Here is a 15,757-nt window from a genome sequence, read left to right as displayed (position 1 = left end):
TAGACGGAACTGTCAATTGCCCAATCTGGCCAGTGCTGCATTGTCACGAAAGTTTATCATTTTCATCCGTTTTTAAGCCTTGCCTTTAAGCCTTGCTTTAAAAGTACTCGCCGTTTGAGAAGTTTTGTGTGCGCAACACACATCCGAAGTGAATGAATGAATGAGGCATTTATATAGTGCTTTCATATGTACTACTGTTCACCCAAAGCACTTTACAATCATATCAGGGGATCTCTCCTCAACCACCACCAGTGTGTAGCATCCACTTGGATGATGCGATGGCTGCCAAAGTACAACGCACCACACGCCAGCTACAGGTGGATAGGAGAGAGAGTGATAGAGCCAATTCAGTGGATGGGGATTATTAGGAGGCCATGATTGGCAAGGGCCAATGGGTGGAATGTGGCCAGGGCACCGGGGTTACACCCCTACTCTTTTACAAGAAGTGCCATGGAATTTTTAATGACCACAGAGTCAGGACCTTGGTTTTACATCTCATCCGAAGGACGAGTGCGTGCCCAGAAAGCCACGTCTCAGACAGCACACAAATACTGAATTAAGCTCTTTCACGTGTTTTTAATGGACACATTCACATAAAATTGTCAAAATGCCCATATTGACGAGTATCCTCGTAAACATAGTCGGTAATGTCTTAAGTGAAAAGTAAACAGTTAAGAAATAAAACGCATGTGTTAGGGCCGGTTCACACAGAACGTGTTTATGCTGTTAAAAGCACGAGATGCAGGTACGTGGAATAAAAACCCAAGGTTTTTGCGTTTTTTAAAAGTTTAACTTATTTTAACCTGAGCGCTACGTTTTTAGAATGCTGTGTCACGCACAAGACTGCAAAAGATGCAAGACGTGAGCGCAACAGACGTCAAGACGTCTGTCTATAGCGTGTTTACTTTGCTAAACAATGGAAAAGTAGAGCAGTAGAATGGAAAAACAGTATGGATCCGTGCATTAGGTCTTAAAGTGACAACAGTCTAATAGTCCTGCTGCTGCCTATGTTTTTAATGTTAATCAAACAAAAAGACAAAGAAAAGAGTCGCTCACTGCTCTTGATTGAATAGCTTTTGTAACTTTAATAAGGATTGATCTATATTAAACTTCTAACTACCAACAGTCTCATGTTTCCAGATCTCAACAACTCTCAAAAATTAATGATGTCCATTCATTTTTCAATGCAAATGGCTGTCAGTGTTAAATGGATTCTAAAGATTTCATTGGTCATGTCAATCACAGGGCTCATTGCCTATAGACTTTATGCGCCAGAGAAACGAGGGCACCGCCATCTTTAGAATATTGTCTTTGAACTTCCGTTTTTCGGTCGCTCTGTATATTTCTATGGCATTGCTGTCCAGGAGTAATTAGCTTTTGAAGTGGATTTACTTAATGTAAAGTTAATGAAAGTTATCATGAGGATTGTAATGTTTAAAGCAGATGTCTTAACAAATGTCAGCCGTTCATTCATAAATACGCAAGATCGCTGTGAAAATACAGGCCGGAAGTAAAAAGACAACGAGCGCAACGCTGAAAAAAGGGCGGGGCAATAGCCTACAATTTTTCTTGACAGGTGACTGCTTCATTGAGCTCAACAATGAAATCTGTTTGTGCTTAAATGTATCTGGGAATAAAAAAAAATATAACAATGATAATAAAGTAGACCTAGGCTATGTGATCACCTGTAAAGAAGGTTTGATTATGGTGGCGACAGACGTGAAGTGCGTACTTAGTGCTTTAGTAAGGACATGCAACTTATTTGTTTGTTTGTTTGTTTTTTGGGGGGGGGGGGGGGGGATTCCTCCTTGAAAAGGAAAAAAAAGCCACAGAAAAAGGGAAGGGGAAGTTATATTGAAGTCCCCTGTTTTCAAGGAAATCCAAAAATGCAGGACAAAATTCCACAATCCAACTAAACAAATTATTTGGGAAAAATAAGTGAGGAGGCCATAGCAGGGCTGAGTGACAGCGCAAAAGAAAAAAAGATTATTAGGATGAACAAAACAGTATCATGTATTTATGTATAGTTTTATACAAAGAGCCTAAGTGCCAGTACTTTTTGTATTCAAAAACATGAGAAGCTGTGGAAGAAAACCCAAAGTCTCGAGACATGTTTTTTAAAAGAAGAACTTCTATTCACTTCACATGTCTTTCTAAACATGCGGCTCTCTTGTGTGAGATGCGAGTGCAATGGTCAAAGATGATACACAAAGCAATAATCAGAACCTGAGATTATCAGTGACACTGGACACATGGTTTGTACGCTCTTGAATAGAAATCATCCCCAGTCGCACGTCACTTATCGCTGCCATGGTTGTTTAGGACAAAAACTCTGATTAGCTTGGAAAAAACATATTTCATCTTGTGTCACAGTGCGCCTGGTTAGGACACTTGTAATCACTAGTTGTTCATTTGACAATAATTTACAATTCACACCTGTACAGTAGGCTACTTCAAGAGGCCCGTTTCAAACACTTGCTAAACAATAATCAACTAAATGTTTACAATTTAACTTGACACGTGATCAGTTATGTTAAAGAATATTTTATGAGAGTTCAGAGAATACAGAGGAACATCACGATTGTGGATGCCAGGCTTTAAACTGAATACTTATAGCCTATGCCCTATATGTTCATATATAAAAGAAATGTCCCAGACAATGTTTATTGTCCTTTTCAGGTGAACTTCCCCTTTAAGGTTTTTCTCTCTTAAATTACCTTTTGCATTTACTAGTTAATTTTTACTACTATAATACTAGAAAATATATATTTTTAAAACATGTAGGCCTAGGCTAAATATTTGTTTTATATCGCCTGACAGGTGAATAATCTACATCCAATTGGTCAGAAAAAATAATAATAGCACATCTCTCCTCAAGCTTCATGATTTTTCATTTCATGACATTTCTTTTAGCTTTTCTTCTTTAATCACTGATGCCTATAGCATACCTTGGGTCCGTGTATTTTTGCGTCTATTTGTTTTTCCTTTTTTAACCCGTAATTGAAAAACGAAAAATGTTGTATTTTTAAAACGCAAAGTTGAACACCAAAATTTGAATTTGAACTGTACACACCAAATGCTGCGCAAATACTGACGTATTTTCAGATTTTTGTTTATGACTTTTTGTCCCTTTATTAAACATTTAAAATATTCACAAATTAATATGGAAAAAAATGTCGATTTTACTGGTTTTCTAAGGCCAAATTAGAACCCGGAAATTATGTTTCCCGCAGTGCTGAATGAGAAGAGCCATATGTCTCTAGAACAGAGAGGTGATTTAGGCTAATGATAGTAAATGTCTGAAAAATAACGAGGCATTTTAATTGTTTATTAATAAACTAGTGTTTTCTAAATCAGTATCGGCTGCAAACATATCTCCATCTCTGCTGTAAAGCGGATGTGCCTTTAGAGAGAAATGCACCTTTCATACGGATTACATAATCAAATGGTATTTACTTTCGATTCGAATTTGTTCGTTTAAAAGTGGACATTTCAAGCTTTATATAGGTATAGGCTATATTTTGTTTGTTCATTTTTGAGACGCGCTCCAGTTCAATTTGATGATGAAAGCGCGTCTGATTGTTTTCTTATTTACAAAAGCACAACGTTTTCTTGTTATTGTGAGTTTACACAAATAAAAGTAGTTGCAAATTATGTATTATTCTTTTCTTCTTTATGACCAGAAATGATAGAGTATTTTAAGTTGTTTCCACTGTTGATAGGAAAGCGCTGGCGCCTCCGTGCCATGCAGTGCGCACTCCACACAAACCCTTGGATATGCATCAAAATCTTGTGTTTATTTGTGATAATCTTAGCCTTGTATTATTATTGTCTGACCTACTGACATTTGACGAATTGCTTTGTTCCTTTTTTGGATAAAAGCGTCTTCAAATATGTAGTCTAAATGTAATAGCCTAATAATAATAATAATAATCATTATTATTATTTGCGTTTATAACTATAAATGAGTTAAGACAGTAATATGTTTATCATAAAATGATGTATGAATGTGTTATGTTTATATAACCTAAACTTTTACAGTTTTGGAAATGTGTTTGTTATATTTTTTTTTATATATGTGAAGTCTTTTTTTTTTTTGCTTATTCTATTATACTGAGCTTTTTCCTCCCAAAAAAATTTACTTTAAATATAGCCTACAAGTAAATGTCGTTTTTTAGAAAATTCAAGAAATTATCCATTTAAAAAAAAAAAAAAAAGTTTAACTTCACACCTAAACATGTGGCCTGGTTGAATCAGCCGGCACAGACTGGGGGAAGGGCCATAAATCCGTGAGTACAAACCCGTGGGAATTGATTGCGAAAGCGTGGGCACGGTTTATTAATTTGTGGGTACAGATTGCAAAAACGGAAGGCACGGTTTACAAATCTGAGAGCGCGGATTAAGAACTCGTGGGTACGGTTTATTAATCCGTGGGCACGATTTGTTAAACCGAGGGAACAGTTTAAGAATTTGTGAGTATAATATAGGCTATGTGACTTTGACTACAAGATGCGTCAAAATCAATCAAAACCCACAGCCAATCAGAACAGCGTATGGGCGGAATCTCGCGGCAAGTGCACAGCACCAGAAAGTAATCGTGACGGCACTCGCAAGAAAATGGATAAGTAGCCTAGGCTACATAATCAAATTCACAAATATTAAACCATTTGAACATTATTAAAAATACATAGGCTACTAGGTTACTAAAACAATCTTTGTCAAAGAATACACTTGTTTATTCACAGTTTGAACGTTCTTGTTTTCATTTGTTTAATTTGAAGATCTGAGGTGAATTATCCATTGTTGCTTTTACAGCTACAAAGCTGGATAAACGATATTTAAAGTCACATACGCTTTTAACATTAAATAAAGCACATAAACAGTAGCCTACCTGAGATTATCATTGCCACACTTTGTGTTTGTTGTTCCAGCGCGACGTTGGGTTAGGACAAAAACTCTGATTAACATGGAAAGATACCTTTTATCGCATGTCGCGGCGTCACGTGTAGTTAGGACACAGTGTTAAAGGGACTGTAAGTAGGAATTTCTCCCATCTAGTGGTGAAATTGTATTTTGCATTCAAACGAATAAAGCTCTCCAGCGCCTCACTTTTTCAAATGTGCGTTGCATCTACGGTAGCCGCTATGTACCAAAAAGCTATGACAGGATGTCTTATAATAGCACTTTGAGTTTTTCTTCGGGTGAACAGGTTTGTTATTTAAAACAAACTGAAACTTGAAACAACGAAAAAAGAATGTTACAGTATGAATTACTGACTGTGAAAAACATTAACTAAGGTAATTAGTAGTAATAAAGCCTTCTTTACTCGTTATATTTTTTGAAGTACGTGCATTGTTAGATATCATCATCATCAGAGCCTTCTCTAATGTTACTTTACTCAATAGCTGCTATTCATCAAAGAGCCTGTTTAACTTTTACTATAAATGTTCTTCTGTCTATATAATAAAGTACACAACCAAGCAATGAAAAAAAAAAAAAAGCTTGTAATTAAGACCGTAACATTGACTTACCTGTCGAGAAGAAAGCAGGAAACTTCAGCGTCTCTTTTAAAAGCTTTCTCCTGCATTAGCTATCCCGACATTAACCCTTGTTTTTGTAATCTCCGGTCACGTTTCCTTTTACGGTCTATTTTGGACTTTTTCGACGACGAGGACTCCTTATCCTGTGACTCAGCATATGTATGAATGAACGGTGTATAAATAACCGTACAGTGCAGCCTTTTAAACTTGCCGCGGCAGTGACAAGCGCCGCTCTCTGCTCTGCTTCTCCGCTTCTGCTGACTTCAGTCACGTGATGCCTGGCTCTGAACGAAAACGCGTTGTGGAAACGCGTTGGTCTAGTACTTTTTGTCCCTCTCTGATATTATAGTTTTTCAAGATGGCGGAACTACATGGAAGCCTCCGTGGACCTACCCGTCCCATGTATATAAAGATAATAAATTCTTCGTTTACGAGGATTAGTCTGATCATTGGCATAGGTATTTGTACATCATTGAGGGCATATTTATTAATAAAAATATTGATTTTAGATAATAAAATACCTAAAAAGCTACACACAGTCCCTTTAAGCTGTTTTGTTTTTTTTCAAAAGCACGTTAATAAAAGCTACTTACATGCACGTCCTAATTGAACTAAGGCCTAATCTTGGCTTAGTCTAAGCCCTGTCTGTGAAACAGGCCATTGTGTTCCAGTTAATTTGGTTTACCACTCTACAGGCAGGACCAACCTACGGTCGTAAGTTGATGGCCGGTTATTTGGCAGCAAAGGGAATTTGAGCCGCATAAAGTCGGGTTGGACGAGCCCTCCGCACAATACTTCGACCATACCATGATATGCGCAAATAAAATGCATAAATCAAATTTCGCATTTTTGTAAAACGGAAATAAAGTTGTATGTCAATTATTTGATTTTCAATTTAATAAGCATTGTATATAAGGAAAATAAGTTTGGATGTGAATATTTTTTCACCAGTCTAAAAACGAATAAAGAAGAAAGCATGTTTTTGGTTTTTCAATTACGAGTTAAAAAAGGAAAAAGGAATGGACACAAAAGTATATGGACCAACTTGTTTGTCATGGATAATATTTGGGTTCAGGGCTTTTTTCAAATTCCTCACCCTAAGTTTAAGCAATGGTAACAGTGATACTTGGTAAACACCAATAATAAAGCAACTTTAAGAAACAGTCTGAAAGTTTTTAGGGCTAGGACTTGAAGGGAGTCCTGTGGAATACAGATATCTGAAAATGAAAAATGTTTAGTGCTTTTTTCTACAATTAAAGTCAGTGAGGTTGCACCGCATTAAAACCACTGCATGGTCATAAAGCCGAAACATTTTTCTAAATACACTTTTTTGTTTTCCACAGGAAAAAAAGAAAGTAATCCAGGTTTGGATCAACATGAGGGTGTGTAAATAATGAAAGAATTGTAATTTTTGTGTGAACTACCCCTTTAATAACTGACAAGAAACTCTGTTAACACCATGGGCCCTATCTTACACCCGGCGCAATGCAAGTGTTTTTTTGCTAGTTTCAGTCTGACGCAGTTATCATTTTCGCGTCCTGTGCCATGTTGTTTAAATGGCAAATACATCTGCACCCATTTGTGCGTGCTGGTCTGAAAACGAGGTGTGTTCTGGCGCATTGTTGGCACGTTGCTATTTTGAGGCAACAGAAATAGACTGCGCCATTGACCAACTGAAACCTGGTCTAAAGTCAATGGTGCAATATATATATTTTTTGTTATTTAAAGAGCGCGTTAGTAATGTGCGCCTGGGTCCACAATGCGTGTACACTCTGCTTATTACTAAACACACAGGGATGCACAGCAGCACACAAACATGCCAAATATTTTAAATAAAAGGATTAGGCTACGATGTAAAAGATTACTATTGTGTAAATAAAGATATGGTGGAATCCGGCTTGTCCCATAGATGGTCTGCGTGCGCACTTTTACTTCGCTCATGAGCAGATCCGTTTGCGCTCTGGAGACGGCTTCTGTCTTTCCACTATCAAATTCCGTCATGTAAATAGCGAATCTGCCTTGGCGCGAGCTCAACTGGCATTTAAACGGAATGGGAGATGAGACTCCGATTGGTTTAACGCATGTAAATCCCAAAACACACCCATTGCTCATTATGAGAAAAGGGACAACCCTTTTAGACCATGCGCCTGTGTTAAACTAGCAAGAGTGGATTCGGACACGCCCTAAGTGAACGTGTGCCCTGCGCTTTAGACCATGCGCTTAGATCGTTAAAATAGGGCCCCATGTTTGTTACTTATAGTGAGAGGGGCTGAATCTCATACCAAGGGTCAAAAAGCAAGGCGATCAGTGATCTGAACGCATAAGAATGCAAGGCCATAAAGCAAGAGATAGGCTATATTAAAAACTATATTTGCATTTTTCCTCATACTTTCATTTCAAAAACAATACAGTGTTTTGGGGCTAGAGACAAACAACAAAGAAGGAAACATCCCTTAAAATGTAAATTCCATGAAATCATAGCACGTACTGTAGTCAGGTCTATTTTGGTCGCAAGCTTCACCACAGTGAGTAGCACAGGCCGGAGTGGGCCGTTGGTGTGGACATGTCTCTGCACTCAGCAGAACTCAAATGGCAGTCAGGCTATCGTGTGACTCCTCTATTGAACTTCCCCCGCCACTAAATGAGCTCATTCTTCAGAAAAAGCAAGGCCCTGCTGATGAAAACAGCCTTACCCACAATACAAGGAATACACAACACTTGGCTCTTTCTCCTGGGGTTGCCTTAAAACAAAAACTAGCTGATTACAAAAACTCACAGACATAGTTCACCCCTAAAATGTCATTATTTATTTATAGTCATGTTGTTTTAAACTGATATTCCTTTCATTCTTCTGTGGAACACTTTGTGAAGATTATCCTGGGCAAGCGCAGGAGCACTGATGTTGTCAAGCACCATGTATTAAGTTATTAGTCACTGATAATTGGGCTGTTAAACAGATAGCCTAGTTCACACAAAAATGAAAATTCTGTCATCATCATTTACTCACCCTCATTTCATTCCAAACCTGTAATACTTTGTCTTTCTTTTGTGGGACACAGAAGAAAGTCTTGTGACGATGTGAGGATGAGTAAACGATGACATAATTTTTATTTTTGTGTGAACTGTCTCTTCAACTTTTGTACCTGGATCAGAATTGCTGAGTCAGTTTGTTAAAGTCCTCATGAAATCAAAATTGACCCTATTTACTTTGTTAGTGCAAATCACTAGTCTTGTGGTGAACAATTAATCCGTGCAAGTTAATATGCAAAAATAGTTTGTCATGGTAATCCAGTGTTTCCCATACATTGATTTATTTGTGGTGGCCCACCACAATATCAACATTTACCCCCACAAATAGATTTCAGTGCTTCCCATTCTTTAACTGGACTGTAGTGGCCCGAACATATATTTAAACCTCTCATAATAACATAAAAGCTCTTTAAATGTCATGATTTGCGCCATTGCTTTCAAACAAACTAAAACCGAAAGGGCGATATGGCTTTGTGTCCTCATCAAAAGACTGTCTGTTTGCGCTGCGCAAAGAGAAGTGCGCACTTCACTCAGGTGATCAGCTTCACATCGAGTTTAGCGTGCATTTGGGAACGTAGTGGGCATCGGTTACGCATTATTTTCACATTGCATAGTTGTACCTGAACGTGCTCATTTGTCGCTTGAATTCTGCAATCTTTTGAGATGCAGACATGTAAGAGGCTGAAAATCAGCTGAACATATAGGCTACTAGTTTAACTAGTTACCCTTTATTTGAATATGGCAACATTTTTATTTTAAAACCTTTATTCAAATTCTACAATATTTCTATGATTAAATCACTGACAGAGACTCCTCCCCATCAGCCAATCACTGTGGTCATGGTTAGTAGTAAGCGTGTTGACATCATCCATAGCAACGAGGTCAACCCCGCTCTTTCTCTTAGCTTAAAGTCCCACTCCGATCATATTTTGAGCTATTTTTAAACATTCTCAGTGGTCTTTAAATGATGATTATGCCGTTTTTAGCCAAAATCACAAAACCTGTGCCGTTTTCTGGGACTTTGCTTCAGCAGAGCGGCAGTAGCTCATTAGCAATTCGCCTCTGCGTTGTGGGGGGAGCCGTTGGCACGGAGACGACCCTCCCCCTCGTTCACACCGCCGCCGACTTGAGCTTCCGAGAAAACGGAGGAGAAGCTGATCATCGCCGTTGCTGGGTTTCCTATCATTATCGGATTAATTGCAGTTTAACCATCAGAGTGAAAGTTTATCATTTGCATGTGTTTTTAAGTCCTGCCAGTTTAACAGGGCGCGCTTGACAGGGCATATAAGAACGCAGAGAGATAGCAGAGAGAGAGAGAGAGAGAGCCTCGGCCGCGCGCGCGCACTCACTATTAATAATAATAAATAATAATGTGACCAAAACGGTTATACAAATGCTGTCATTATAAAAGGTTTCTAGTGTCAATGTATTGCTTGTTTATTTTGTTTACTTTTCATGGTGTGACACTTCTCTTCTCCCATGATCGAACATAGAATGCTGCTACGTCAGAGCGGCCAAAGCGTCAACAAGCTTCCTCGTACTTTTTGACAAGCGTCCTTGACAGGGCGGCCAGAGCTTCTTTGCCGCTCAAGTCGGCGGCGGTGTGAACGTACAGTTAGCATTGCAACCCGCTACCGCACATAGGTGTTGATCCGCCATCGTCTTCTCTACTCCTCAGAACCTGAGCCGCGCGGGCGGGGGCGGGGGCGGAGGGGAGTATGAGCTTGTGGCACCGCCCAGTGGAGTTACTACGTCACAACTCCAGTCTATTTTAGCTGGCATTTTAGCGTCTGCTACTGATTCACAGCCATTTGAATGCAGAAATACTCAGAAATACAACTTTGAACTTATTTTTCTCAAGATATGTCCTCTAACATCAGAAAAATGCCACAAGAACATGTTAACACCTAGAAAAACATGATTTTCATCGGAGTGGGTCTTTAAGACTTCTCTCTATTCCTTAGTAAAAGTTGGTCTCAGCAGCTTTGTGAACAGGTTTTAAGAGAAAACTCTTAACGAAGACCTTTGATTGCTATTTAGGAGAACTCTTAGTGGTAAGATAAAATGTTTTATGTTACGGCCCCAGACTTATAAATCTGATGTTGTGACTTTTCTGATGGCTTCCATAGTAGGGAAAAAATAACAATGGAGGTCAATGAGGCCCATCAAGTGTTTGGTTACCAACATTCTTCAAAATACCTTCTTGTGTGCTCAGCAGAAGAAAGAAATGTATTTAATTTAACTTGAGGGTGAGTAAATTACTTCCATTTCGGGTGGTGATGTATCCCTTTAATGTCCCCAGTTCTTACTCGCTTTCATTACAAAAAATAAATAAATTAATAAAATAGGATATTCTTCAAATATTCAACGTTTGTGTTAGAGGAGTGTCATTTGGTTATGGTATGACATGAATTGCATAAGATTTTCCTTTTAGGGTGGTCTATTGCTTTATTTCTTCTGTCGAAATAATCATTATCATAGTCTTTCGTTTTATTTTGACAAGACAAACAGCCCTCACTTTAATCAGATCTTAAAAGTATCTAGCAAAGCACTATGGGTAATATTAGAAACACCTCGCATGAGTTTTTCTCATGCATAGTGAATGAGTCTATTTTTATTTAACACTTGACCTATTCCACTGCAGATGCACGCTGCCTCAAAACAACCTCAATTAGCACTTTTAAAAAGTACCATGCCTTCATGTTTATCTCAGGAACTCTATTATCTTCTCTCCTTATTTTGTTTTATTTATTATTTCAATTTATATCTTAAGTAGCCTAAATCACGTTGTCAACACTTTGACTTTCTCTAAACTCGGTGCAGACTTGTTTGGATCTATTTGGTCAACAACGTGTGTGTGTGTGTGTGTGTGTGTGTGTGTGTGTGTGTGTTGTTAAAGACTAAAGGTTAAACTGCTGGAACAGTTGCTCTCTCCTGAAACTTATTTACATATAGCAATGTGTACTTAAAGTTATAGCCTACTTGTTTAAAGTCTGTAAAATGCACAATTCAAAGAGTTACAAAATCATTAGCAACTGATTCATATCCACGTATCTATCTCTCTCTATCTCTCAAAATGTACACAAATCCATTTCTCTTCCTTAAAGTTTATCCAACTTACTTCATTGGAGGTTTTACTTATTCTATGACGTAGAGGACCAGATCATTCTATTCATCATCAATAATTAAAGCAAGAGATAAATGAGCTTAAATTCCTATTTTACTGGTTACAAGAGTTAGAACGAACCTCAGTTGACTAGGCTATGTGTCAAATCCTAGTGAGCTGTCTACCTAGACACACGAATGATACCTATAATTCAAATCGAATAAAAAAAAAAACGTTCGTATTCTCACAGGCACAATCGAGAATTCCCAAATCGCCTATGAAGCCAAAAATGCTGTCTATGTAAGCAACTCACTAGGATTTGACACACAACGATGCGATCATCCGTTTTTGTTTGATTGTGTTCCATAAACAACCCGAGTTAGTTTACGATCAACAGTAAGAAAAAGAAAAAAAACACTCCGATTAAAAAAAGACTCACCTTTCACACGAAGTAACAGTAGATATAATCCAGGTCTTCTCCGATCATTTTACACACTTCAACTGAACTCACAGCATGTATATGTGTGTGTCTCATACTGCTGCCATCTTGTCCACAGCACCATCACCCACATTTTACACCTCAAAAATCTCAACAATACACGCGATCCACGACACAGAACCGAGTCCGGGGCATTTCTGTGATGCTCGAGCTCTGGTTTTGGTGGTATGGGCGGTGGAGCCCATGTTGTGTGCGGGGAAGAGCAGCACTGACAGTCGATATCATGTCCCTCCACACTCACTCACTCTCAGCTGCGCGAGGAATGTTTGCTGCTTATGTCACTGCGTCAGGCCACACTAATCGAGCGAGGAAAGAAACAAAACACTCGATGTGGAAAAAATTAAAACACCACTGTAACCTTAGTTACGGCGATTCACAATACATATTTTACAGGTTGTTGTTGCTAATGTCAAAATATAATACATAAGATCTCCTTAAAACAGCCTAATCATGATGCTTTTAGAGTCATTCTGATCTGATCTACACTTCTATAAAAGAAGGGTGCTTAAATATGTATGTGCACTTGTAGTGTACTTCAGTTCTTAATTTTTTTTTTTTTTTTTTTTTAAATGATAGGCCTACTTGCAGATAATATAATACAATAGAAGCTTAACCGAACTGCTTGACGCGCTATAACAAACCTCATTGGTTCTTGCGGAAGCTCAAACGTGCAGCGTAACACACAAGAATAAAATAAAATAAACCGGTAAAAAAAAAGTTAACATGCCCAAGAGCTTCCATTTACTACAACTGATGTGTGCGTTGATGAATGTTTGTGTGAATAAAAACTTTTCAAACTGTTCATCGTATAAAGCGATTGAGTCTCTTCAGACTAAACCACTCAATTCTTATGGACTATTTTTACAATCTCTTTATGAAATTTTTGAAGCGACAAAGTGGTAGTTGCGTAGCTGTCAACGGAGGGATAGAAAGCTCTCAGATTTCACCAAAAAGATCCTCATTTGTAATGTGTGGAACGACATGAGGGTTAATTAATGACAGGATTTATTAGGGAACTATCCCTTTAAATGCAATTAATGGTAGTAGGCCAATCCTTTCATTCACAATTAAGTCAAATTAAAAGTTTTACTATAAAGTACATCGTTTTAATAATCTTTTGTCATGCTTCAAAAACATTCACTTATTTTGATGTGTTGGCTAACATATAAAGTATTTGATTAATTTTAACTATTATTTTATTTGACATATTTTAAAGTTAATATATTTTAAATGTGTAAATTCAGACATTATCATCATTATAATTACACACACACACACACACACACACACACACACACACATATATATATATATATATATATATAGAGAGAGAGAGAGAGAGAGAGAGAGAGAGAGAGAGAGAGAGAGAGAAATTAGATAGAAATAGAAATAGAAATTACATTATATAGTATATTTTAACATGCTTGTCAGTACATTCGGCAGTACACCGTATTTCAAATAAATAATATTTCCATGAAGATTATAAAATTACAAATAAAGATGAACTTAAGTCCTATTTAAGTGGATCAAAAAGCACTCAAGTTTGACTAATTGTATTTAATATAAATTTAAACTATAATACATGTGTATTTAATTGTAAATAACATGCAGTTAAGTGTCTGAAAACATTACATTCAGTTCACACTTAAAGTAGGCCTATATTATTTCTGCAGTGATTAGCTACTTTCTTTTTTAAAGTATGCTAAAGTGTTATCCTTTTTCACAAGGGTATTTATGACAGCAATGGCTAATATCAAGTTTCCACAAAAAGTTTCTAATATGTATAAATGTGTATTTATTTATTTATTTATTTTTATTTATTTTTTATTTGGTAATAAAATATGACTGCAGTTAAGTTCACATTTCAATAAAATGCTTTTTTGAAGCATGTTGAATACAGACAATAATTAATACTTTAAATTATACTATCCTGAGCTGTGACATAAAAGGCAGCTGTCAATTCATTGTGCACAGTCTATTGTGCACAATGAATATTGTACAGTGTCTATTGTACAGTGAATTTTTCAGTCTATGGGAGATTTTAAAATTATAATCTTTAAAAAATAAAACACTGTAACCTGTTAAGTGGTTCAAGCTGAATTAAGCTTGTCTGCCTGAATGCTTGTTTGTCGTCTCAAAATGACAGCCGCCCACTGCAGAGAAGCTGTTTGAATGATTGTTAATCACCTAAAATTATGAATCACACTGGATAGTGTTTTCATGCTTTCACCAAAGACACTTATTGGTTTAAACCTGTTGCTGACACAGTATTTGTACGTATAAAGCAGCTGAAAAGAAACAGAACAGCTGCAACTCTTGCATAAGGATATTCAATTTGCTTTTAGTATCAGTGAGATGACATAAGCAGCTTCTTCAGTGTGTGTGTGTGTGTGTGTAAGAACAGTTTGGCCAGTCATGTTTGATCAGCTGGCTACGGGGTAATCTTTCCCTCCTATAGTGCTGGCTTGTCTCCGGTAACAGGATGTAACATGGGGAATGGAGGTGGTCTCTGAATCACTCGGTTGAAATTGTGCAATACTGCCATATGCATTGAATTAATTGTTTATATTAAACCATTATAATTAACCGTCATAATCCTGGTTTCACAGACAGATCTTAAACCAGGATTAGGCATTAGTTAAATTAGGATATTTAAGTAGCTTTCATAAACGTAATATAGCCTACAACATATTTATATCTTCATTTTTATAATTAGAGTTAAAACAATATTACAATAATAATATCAATAGGCACTATATGCTACTCCCCGTATTAAAATAAAACCAAATAAAATTCAATACAATTTTACCAAAAATTAGAAAAAGATTCAATATTTTATCTGTTTACCTGCATGTCCTCTTCTGACCGTTCCCAACGTCAGAAAACCATGAACATGCGAATGTGTGGGGAATTATTGAAATATTAAGTTGAGCGTTCGGCTGACAAAAAACGTTTGGGAACCTCTGGTCTAATTGAAGCTGAGGAAAGGAGCGTCAGAGCCCGTATACGGAGAGCCTGCCCACTCCCTATTAAGTCCTATTGTACCGAATTTTGGTTGTAGTTCCACCAGAGTTCCACTGGGGGCGATCGCCCATGAGTGCAGAATGAATGGGAGTCTATGGGGCTAGACGGCTAAATTTGTCTCTTTCACCCGATTGCCGTTGAGAAATCTCAGATTTGATTGTAGGTTTTGCAAGTTCAACATGGGTTATAGGTCGAAAATTGAATGAACGAGTACTTAAGTCCTTTTGATTTCTTACAGGTTGAGTTGTTGTTGCCCATAACACGCTAGCATTCTGCTAATGAACGCTGATTGGTCAGTGAAGGACTGATTACGACCAGAGATGCCGCTTGATGGCATCGTGGCATCCGAAGCGGGACCAGAAACAAACAAAACAAAAACTCTTCTAGCACGTGTATTTACCTGTGTCAGCTGTGTTGTCGATGCCTCGAGTGAAAAGAAAGTGCAGAGCGCGAAAGCACCAAGGTGACTGAAGGATTGCCGTAAAGCAGTATATCTGGTAGTACGATGTGTATGACGTCATTGACACTTTAAAAGACTTTTTAAAGCAAATAAGTGAC

The 15,757-nt window shown here is 37.5% G+C and overlaps 1 protein-coding gene across 2 annotated transcripts in view; it reads right to left on the bottom strand.

Annotated features, from left to right (window-relative positions):
- The window catches only part of hipk3b (homeodomain interacting protein kinase 3b), an 89,559-nt gene extending 77,086 nt beyond the window's left edge, over positions 1-12,473 (bottom strand). Inside the window, exon 1 of one of the 2 annotated variants that reach the window (XM_084124749.1) lies at positions 12,116-12,473. The gene's annotated coding sequence lies outside the window, so the exon portion shown is untranslated. The remainder of the gene's footprint in view (positions 1-12,115) is intronic. The other variant, XM_084124750.1, reaches the window with a different exon arrangement.
- Between the last annotated feature and the right edge of the window lie 3,284 nt (positions 12,474-15,757).

Source organism: Abramis brama (assembly GCF_963993115.1).
Source record: "Abramis brama genome assembly, chromosome: 9".
Classification (NCBI taxonomy): Eukaryota; Metazoa; Chordata; class Actinopteri; order Cypriniformes; family Leuciscidae; genus Abramis; species Abramis brama.
Note: the sequence above shows the minus strand (reverse complement) of the source record. Positions and strands in the feature narration are given on the sequence as shown.